Source organism: Triticum dicoccoides, chromosome 7A (genome assembly GCF_002162155.2).
Source record: "Triticum dicoccoides isolate Atlit2015 ecotype Zavitan chromosome 7A, WEW_v2.0, whole genome shotgun sequence".
In the NCBI taxonomy this organism is placed as follows: domain Eukaryota; kingdom Viridiplantae; phylum Streptophyta; class Magnoliopsida; order Poales; family Poaceae; genus Triticum; species Triticum dicoccoides.
Window position 1 is genome coordinate 123550696 of NC_041392.1, and position 10244 is coordinate 123560939.

A 10244-nucleotide genomic window follows, 5' to 3' on the forward strand; every position below is an offset into this window, starting at 1 on the left:
ACAATTCATGCACACAAAGTAAAGGCCAATGCATAGTATAAATAGTTTCTTCCAATTTTGTTGTATTGGAAACATAGAGAGGTGGAGATATAGTTCCTATCTCATAATAATTGCAAGTAGGAGCAGCAAGCACATGCATACTATATCTATCATCATGTGTAATAGTAAAACGCAACCCATCAATATAATCCTTAATAAGGGTAAACTTCTTCGATATAGTGTAATTGGGGGAACTCAAAAAGATAATAGGACTATCATGCGTGGGTGCAATAGCAACAATTTCATGTTTAACATAAGGAACTATATCAAGTTCATATCCATAAGCATAATTCATATTGGCATCTTGGCCACAAGCATATCAAGCATCATCAAAAAGGGATATTTCAAGAGAATCAATGGGATCATAACAATCATCATAGCAATCATCCTTCGGTAAACATGAAGGGAAATTAAACAATGTATGAGTTGAAGAGTTACTCTCATTAGAAGGTGGGCACCGGTAGCTAATCCTCTCTTCCTACTTTTGTTCTTCGCTCTCCTCCTCATCTTTTTCATCCAATGAGCTCACAGTTTCAGCAATTTCTTCTTCCATAGACTCCTGCAAAATATTATTCTCTTCTTGGACAGCGGAGTAGTCCTCAATATATGGTTCAACATAGGCATTAGAAGCATAATTATCATAGCAATATTTAAGTATGGCAAAATTTTCAGATTTGTAAAGAGTATCATCATACTTTTCAATCAAAGAAGCAATTTCGTAAGCACCCTTAAATGCAACAAATCTTCAATTTGTTGAACATCATAGTAAATATAAACACCTTTAGCATACGAAGATACGATTCCATTATCACTAAACTCACATTGATAGGAAAGGTGTTTCTTAGGGTTTTTAGAACAAGTAAAATCATATATTTCACATAAATTCCTAGCATAGCATTGCAAACGATGAATTTGACCCGGTAAAAGTTTCCCTTTTTCAGATATACGGTGTCACACATAACAAGCATGCTCATCTAAAGATTTGCCCTCAACTAATGATACGTCTCCAACGTATCTATAATTTTTGATTGCTCCATGCTATATTATCTACTGTTTTGGACATTATTGGGCTTTATTATCCACTTTTATATTATTTTTGGCACTAACCTATTAACCGGAGGCCCAGCCTAGAATTGCTGTTTTTTTGCCTGTTTTAGGGTTTCGAAGAAAAGGAATATCAAACGGAGTCCAAACGGAATGAAACCTTCGGGAACGTGATTTTCTCACCGAATACAACTCACGAGACTTGGACCCTACATCAAGCCAATTAACAGGAGGCCACGAGGTAGGGGGGCCGCGCCTACCCCCCCCCCCCCGGCGCACCCTCCACCCTCGTGGGCCCCCTGTTGCTCCACCGACGTACTTCTTCCTCCTATATATATCCATGTACCCCCAAACGATCAGATACAGAGCCAAAAACCTAATTCCACCGCCGCAACTTTCTGTATCCACGAGATCCCATCTTGGGGCTTGTTCTGGAGCTCCACCGGAGGGGGCATCGATCACGGAGGGCTTCTAGCTACATCATCATTCAAGCCCCTCCGATGAAGTGTGAGTAGTTTACTTCAGACCTACGGGTCCATAGTTAGTAGCTAGATGGCTTCTTCTCTCTTTTTGGATCTCAATACAATGTTCTCCCCCTCTCTCGTGGAGATCTATTCGATGTAATCTTCTTTTTGCAGTGTGTTTGTTAAGACCGATGAATTGTGGGTTTATGATCAAGTCTATCTATGAATAATATTTGAATCTTCTCTAAATTCTTTTATGTATGATTGGTTATCTTTGCAAGTCTCTTCGAATTATCAGTTTGGTTTGGCCTACTAGATTGGTTGTTCTTGCCATGGGTCTGAAGTAAACTAGTTAGTAGAAGGGTTTCCCTCTAGTCCATGGCCTCCATGGCACGAGAGGGGCGAGAGCCCCTCCGAGATTGGATCTGTCTCTATGTCTCTCTCTGTTTCTGTGTTCTGTTCTGCTGCCCTTTCACCATTTCGGGTATATATGGAGATCCGTAACTCCGATTGGATCGAAACCTTCGCTGTGATTTTTTTCTTCCGAAAATTAGCTTTCTTGCTGCCGAAGAAGGGAATCAACCGCCTTACGGGTGGCCCACGAGGGTCAGGGGCGCGCCCAGGGGGGCAGGCGCGCCCCCCTGCCTCGTGACCACCTCGGGCACCATCTCGCGTGGATTTTTCTTCTGGAATTTTCCAAATATTCCAAAAATGAGCTCCGTCCGTTTTTATCCCGTTGGGATTTCGTTTGATATGGATATTCTGCGAAAGATAAAACATGGAACAGACAGGAACTGACACTGGGCACTGGATCAATATGTTAGTCCCAAAAATAGTATAAAAAGTTGTCAAAAGTATATGAAAGTTGTAGAATATTGGCATGGAACAATCAAAAATTATAGATACAACGGTGACGTATCACGCCCCAACTGGGCTCCACTACTGATCGAAAGGAAACGAAACAACCAAATGAACACGATCTTCATCGAGCTCCCACTTGAGCTCAGCTACGTCATCTGCACTGGTATCAACGGCACCTGCAGCTGGTTTTGGAAGTAATCTGTGAGTCACGGGAACTCAGCAATCTCACACCCTCGTGATCAAGACTATTTAAGCTTTTGGGTAGGAAAAAGGGTAGTGAGGTGGAGCTGCAGCAAGCACTAGCATATATGGTGGCTAACATACGCAAATAAGGGTGAGAAGAGAAGCGAAGCAGCGGTCATGAACTAGAGTGATCAAGAAGTGATCCTGAAACTACTTACGTTCAAACATAACACGATACCGTGTTCACTTCCCAGACTCCGCCGGAAAGAGACCATCACGGCTACACACGCTGTTGATTCATTTTAATAAAGTTAAGTGTCAAGTTTTCTACAACCGGATATTAACAAATTCCCATCTGCCCATAACCGCGGGCACGGCTTTCGAAAGTGGAAAACCCTGCAGGGGTGTCCCAACTTATCCCATCACAAGCTCTCACGGTCAACGAAGGATATTCCTTCTCCCAGGAAGACCCGATCAGACTCGGAATCCCGGTTACAAGACATTTTGACAATGGTAAAACAAGACCAGCAAGACCGCCCGATACACCGACATCCTGATAGGAGCTGCACATATCTCGTTCTCAGGGCAACACCGGATGAGCGCTCTATACAACTAAAACCAGCCCTCAAGTTTCCCTGAGGTGGCGCTGCAAAGGACTCTAGTTCGGACCAACACTGAGACAAGCACTGGCCTAGGTGGGCGGTTAAAATAAGATGACCCTCGGGTTAATTACTCCCAAGGGAAAAATATAAGTTGTTAGTGCAAATGTAAAACCAAGGTTGGGCCTTGCTGGAGGAGTTTTATTCAAGGCGAACTGTCAAGGGGTTCCCATAACACCCAACCGCGTAAGGAACACAAAATCAAGGAACACAACACCAGTATAATGGAAACTAGGGCGGCAAGAGTGGAACAAAACACCAGGCATAAGGCCGAGCCTTCCACCCTTTACCAAGTATATAGATGCATTCAAGTAAACAATATATACTAGTGATATCCCAATAATATCCATGTTCCAACATGGAACAAACTCCATCTTCACCTGCAACTAGCAACGCTATAACAGGGGCTGAGCAAAGCGGTAACATAGCCAAACAACGGTTTGCTAGGAAAGGTGGGTTAGAGGCTTGACATGGCAATATGGGAGGCATGATATAGCAAGTGGTAGGTATCGCGGCATATCAAAAGAGCAAGCAACTAGTCAGCAAAGATAGAAGTGATTTCGAGGGTATGGTCATCTTGCCTGCAAAGTTCTCCAAGTTGACGTAAGCTTGATCCTCGTAAGCGTACTCAACGGGTTCCTTGATCACGTACTCGTCTCCCGGCTCTACTCAAATCAAGAACACAAGCAAAGGAAACCACAGTCAACCACGGTGCAATGCGCAAGCAACATGATGCAAAACATGGCATGACATCAGTGAAGTGATATGCAATGCATATGCGAGCTCCGGAAGGAAAAGATTGAACCAGGCCTCAACTTGGCAAACCAAGTGCGCCTCTGGAAAGATGAGTTGATTTCGGTCGAAATCGATATAAAGATCACCAGAATCGGATGCACGGTTTGCAAATGGCAAGCAAAACAAGAATGGCACAATTCTGCGATTAACAGCACGATGCCATCTAAAATGCAACAAGAAACTAAGCTACTGCACTCCAACATAGCAACAAAGCACATGGCAGTGATCTACTCAAGATGCTTGACAAAAGATGAACACTGAGCTACGGCTAAATCACACAAGAGAAGGTTCAAATAGGCATGGCAAAAGAGCAAAAGATATCAGCATCTCAGACTTAGTGAAAATAACAACATGCCAGGAATTAACATCCGGAAGCAATGTTTGCAGCAAGATATCAACATGCTACAGGAACAGAACATAGCAATACAAGGCATGGCATGAATCTACTCAAAGCATATAACAAAAGTCCCTTACTAACCATAAGCCAAAAAGGATCATAAGATATGATGGCACCCATGTAAACATAGCAAGTTTCGTAAACAGATTCAAACTTAGCAGAAAACTGGACATGGCATAAACAGAATTATGAAGGCATGTTTACGAGCTCGATTCACTCATCACAAGGCATTGCATGACAAGCTAAGAATACTACCAGCAAAAGACATGTTCATGAAGCTAAACATGGCAAGAAAAAGATCATAGCATGCATGGATCAACTACAACAACCTTGGCAAAATTGATTAACACGTAAACAATCTGTCAGGAACATTTTATAGCAAAAGTAGAGCAAGATTGAGTCATGTAGGGCAATCCATAAATGCGAACAGGGACATGAATGGATAGAGCATAACCATATGTCAAAATCATACTTACTGAACATACTCAAAAGAAGCATGGATCTCACTGTAGCAACATGAATACATGGCATGAAAATAACAGCAGACAAGGACTTAGTGAAATTGTAAGTCCCTGCAATCAGCAATATCACGAGAGCTACTTTGCATGCTTGTGCTAGTCACCACATTGATCAAAAAAATACATGGCATACACCCCTGTAAAGATGGCATGACATAGCCCAAAACACATGTAGAGCTCATGCCCATATGCAGCACACAATAAACATGACAAAAATGACAAATGCTCATAAACTGATAAGAATCAGGAACTAACATTTTATAGCACTCTTGCAACAGTCATTTGGGCATCAAGATGTACCCAAACAAGCATGGTGCAATGGAACAAAATGAACAGGACATCATGATGAACATTTTGGTATAACATATGCATGAAACGGAGCTACGGGTGAGAAGTTATGGCATGAAGAACAGAGCTAGAAAATGTCACAGATCTGAGGACTTAGTGAAAATCAACCTCTCAGAAACTGGACGGAGCGGTTCGGGACGGCGTGGTACGGCTCGGGGATGACGTTTGGATGGCGGGACCCAGCGGATCTGGAACGACGTCGTCCCGGCGGCCATGACAGGCGCAATGGAGCTCGCCGGCGTGGAGGGAGAGGGATGGCGAGGGACGAGGGGGCCGAAGGAGGCTGGATCCATGGGCTCCCGGCCAGATCGGGCCGGAGCCGTGGTCGGCGCGGCGATGCAGGATGGTGGCAGCGCGAGCGGCGGAGCTTGCCGGCGGGTGGCGTCCGGCGACCGTGGTGGAGCTCCGACCGGCGAGGCACTGCAGGGCGGCGAGGAAGACAATCGGCGGCGACCGGGCGTGCGGGGCGGCGCGGTGCGCAGGCGGCGGAGATGGCGCATGAGGCGGCGGGGTGATGCCGGATTCGAAGCGCGGCGGGGTCCGGCGGGTTGATCGACGGCGGCGGGCGGTGGTCCGAGGCGCTCCGGTGAGCTGCTTGTCGGTGGTGACCGGAGACGAAGGCGGCGCGAGATCCGGGCGGCTCGGGTGGTTCGGGCCTGCCGCGGCCCGGAGCGGGCCGGAGATGGGCTCACAGGCCCGCGCGGTGGAGGAGGATGGCGGCGACACTTGGCAACGCGCGGTTGGTTGAGGAGGCGGCGGTGATGACGTGTCACGACGGGATTGGCCGGAGCGACGTGGCGGCGGCGGTGGACACGTCCGCTTGGTGGACGGACATGTCCGGTGGCACGGGGGAGGTGAGATCTAGGGTTTCGTCCGTGAAAATTCAGAGGGAGACACAAATATATAGGTAGAGGGAGCTAGGAGAGTCCAAATGAGGTGCAGTTTTCGGCCACGCGATCGTGATCGAACGACCAATAGGATGGAGGGGGTTAGGATGGGTTATTGGGCCACTTTGGAGGCGTGTTGGTCTTCAACACACACAAGGCTTTTACGGTTCCCCGGTTAACAATTGGAGTATCAAACGGACTCCAAATGGCATGAAACTTTACAGGCGGTCTACCGATGGTGAACCAAGGCCGCTTGGCAAATCTCAGTCCATTCTGAGAAAGTTTAACACCCGCACACGAAAAGAGACAAGAGGGGTACGCCGGAGGACGTAGGAGTGCCGGATTGCAAGACGGACAACGGGGAAAAAGCTCGGATGCATGAGACAAACATGTATGCAAAAGAGATGCACATGATGACATGATATGAGATGCATGACACGCAAACAACTGACAAGGCAACAACAGCGAATAACTAGAAGATACCTGGCGCAACGGTCTCGGGGCGTTACAAGTTTATCCCTCTACATCATGTCATCTTGCTTAAGGTGTTACTCTGTTTTTAACTTAATACTCTAGATGGATGCTGGATAGTGGTCGATGAGTGGAGTAATAGTAGTAGATGCAGGCATGAGTCGATCTACTTGTCTCGGACGTGATGCCTATATACATGATCATACCTAGATATTCTCATAACTATGCTCAATTCTGTCAATTGCTCAACAGTAATTTGTTCACCCACTGTAGAATACTTATGCTCTCGAGAGAAGCCACTAGTGAAACCTATGGCCCCTGGGTCTATCTTTATCATATTAATCTCCTACTACTTAGTTATGTCCTTTGCTTTTTTACTTTGCCTTTATTTTACTTTGCATCTTTATCACAAAAATACCAAAAATATTATCTTATCATATCTATCAGATCTCACTCTCGTAAGTGGCCGTGTAGGGATTGACAACCCCTATTCGCGTTGGTTGCGAGGATTTATTTGTTTTGTGCAGGTACGAGGGACTCGCGCGTAGCCTCCTACTGGATTGATACCTTGGTTCTCAAAAACCGAGGGAAATACTTATGCTACTTTTCTGCATCATCCCTTCCTCTTCGAGGAAAACCAACGCAGTGCTCAAGAGATAGCACGTGGCATAAAGGTCATGCCAGAACCCATCTGCTCACCCATGTTGATCGCCATTGATTCGTGGTGGCTACGTAGCGAGACCTAGATGGGACACTAATGACAGGGTCGATTCCTGTGAATCTTGGGTAGGGGTCCCGAGCTAGTAGCCTAGATGTGATGATAACATTGGATGCATGTTTTACCCAGGTTCGGGCTCTCTCATAGAGATAATACACTATCTCCAGCTTTTTGATACTATTGATTTGTGACGGAGTATAGAGTACATGTTTATCTTCCTCGAGATTGTTGATGTCATCTACGAGCCCTACCACCCTGGTTTATATAGTTACCATGGGTTCTAGGGTTATAGATAAGTCGACTATGTATATGGTAGATCGTGGTATTGATGACATCTAAGTCTTTCGAGTATACACCAAGTCTTCAAAACATTTCGTCTATGCACCATGGGCTTTCTGGAGATGGCCCGTTAGTGAACCGACATAGAGGTCCTTGACTCGACCCACCTGGTCGAGAGACTGACATGGTGAGTACCCACTAGTCCAGGACACCATAACCTGAACCTAGCAAAGTTTCTCGAAACTCGGGCCAACAAGACCAGGATGATGAGATGCCTCTTTGTTTACTTTTCACGAAGATCACCTGGAACTTCTAGATGACGCGTAACAAGATGGTTATTGAGTGTGTCTTCTTAGAGGGGGCAACTGACTCTATATTCAAACTAGATGACCCCGTTGCGCCCATGACGCAAAGAGCGAGAGCAAGCCAAGTATTCAAACCATGTAAGTGAGAGTGATTGAGAACCAATTTAATAGATACTTAGATACACATTGTGTTATATATCATATTACATTGTAAGCATGATAGCTCAAAAGAACTTACATCGGCTTTATTATAAATAAATTTTATTAGTAGATATGCATCATAGATATATCGCTTGTCCCGAAATCTTTGTCTGAGTCTTGTATCTGCCGCCAGCAGAAATGGCCAACACATGAAGGCGAGTCTATATGTTTCCTAATCTTCCACTAATTTTTTCTTTCACATAATGCCATGGCCCCTGTAGCATACAACGTAGCTCCGCCGCTAGCGATGGTATTACTCCCTCCGTTTCTAAATATAAGTCATTTTAGAGATTTCAATATAAACTATATACGGATGTATATGAACATATTTTAGAGTATATATATATTCACTCGTTTTGCTCCGTACATGGTCCGTATTGAAATCTCTAAAAAGACTTATATTTAGGAACGGAGGGAGTAGGTAGAGTCATTGTTGCATGTCCATCAGTATCAAACATGATTTCATCTTTTAAGCAGCTCTTCAAGGTGGGTGTGTTTGGTGGGCTGTTGTCAGTGAAAGTGGAAAAGGATTTAATAATTACCCATTGCGCCCCTGGCGCAAAAATGGAGAGCAAACCAATTATTCAAACCATTATATGTGCAACTAAGAGTGATCTAATGACCGATATTGAAATTCCATCTTTACACATAACAAAGCATATGTATTCCACCCCAGCAACAATTAAAAATCCCTAGTAAGCTTGCATTTCTCATATACCCATAAGTCTTATTTACAACATAGCTGCACATTAGGATTTTTTGTGTTTTACATTACTACAAAGAAATAACCTCATATGATATTATCTTACTATTAAACAATAATTTGATAGCATGAATATAAATTATATATGACCAAGTCATAATTTCATAATATAAAATCAATAGGCTGGTCATAATTTTACAACATCAATATAAACATACATGACCCAGTCATAATTTCATTATATAAAAAGCATGCAGCTGACTAATAATAGTGTTAGCCTGTTTTGGAGATGGCTGTAATAATTACAACACATTGTAGCATGGATTCCTCAAGACCTTTTTTTTTCTTCGGAGCAGAATACAATGAAGTGGTATATCCGGCCCATTGCCTTCATAGGCTTTCTTATCGCAGTTGGAGTGTGATTCCTTGCTCCTATTCATGGATCTTTACGTATAACTTCGGTCCTTCCTTTAACTGGCTGTGGAAAAATGTAGGTTAAAGTGTTGCACCTCGTCGGTGTGGTAATTCTTGTTTGTTGTACCAAATAATGCCCTCCTTGTGTTCCTCCAGTCTATCTATATAACAATGCCCTCCTTGTGTTGGTTTCTGCAGGAAGTTTATATAAAGGATTGTCGATAGTTAGTCTGATAATCAAATAAGATCATGCAAATGTATATTTTGGAGGGTCGTTCTTAACGGTAATGACCAAGATAAAATACAACAATAGGAAAATATTGTGCGATGCTATCTAGGAGAAAATATTCTGACTATGAGCCAGTCATCTAGGAGCCATAGAAATTTTTAGATATGTAAAATATGGATGTGGATTCGTAATCAGGAAAACGATCCGACGGCCGAAATGCCGTGAGTGCTGACAGAGCTGCGTTTCCCCCTCGGTTCTTATTTCTGGATTGGAGCCATAGCAATTTTGAGATAAGTAAAATATGGATGTCGGATTTGTAACAGGTTAATAGTACACAAACCAACTGAGACTAGGACTCCGTCATATAGGAGCCATAGCAGTTTTCACTATACTAATGCTGACACGTATAATTTACATACTACAATTTACAATTTGACAACTGAAAAATGGCTACTCCAATGGTTGTGCATATATTCTCTAATAAGTGAAGTTGCCAAAGTTCAGTGTCAGTCTTTCTTGTGCACTCATATGCTCACCCAGATTCCAAAATAACAAGAAGCCTAAATCATACCAAGAACTTTGGTTGTGAAATTCAGTGGCCACATCTCTTCTCCAAATCTGCAAAAGAACATAGTGAAATGAGGAAAATTCAGTAGTAGTATTTCATATTATCTATGAAAAACTTGCTTTAGTTACCTTGGGTACAAGCAAGGGAGATCACATGCCACA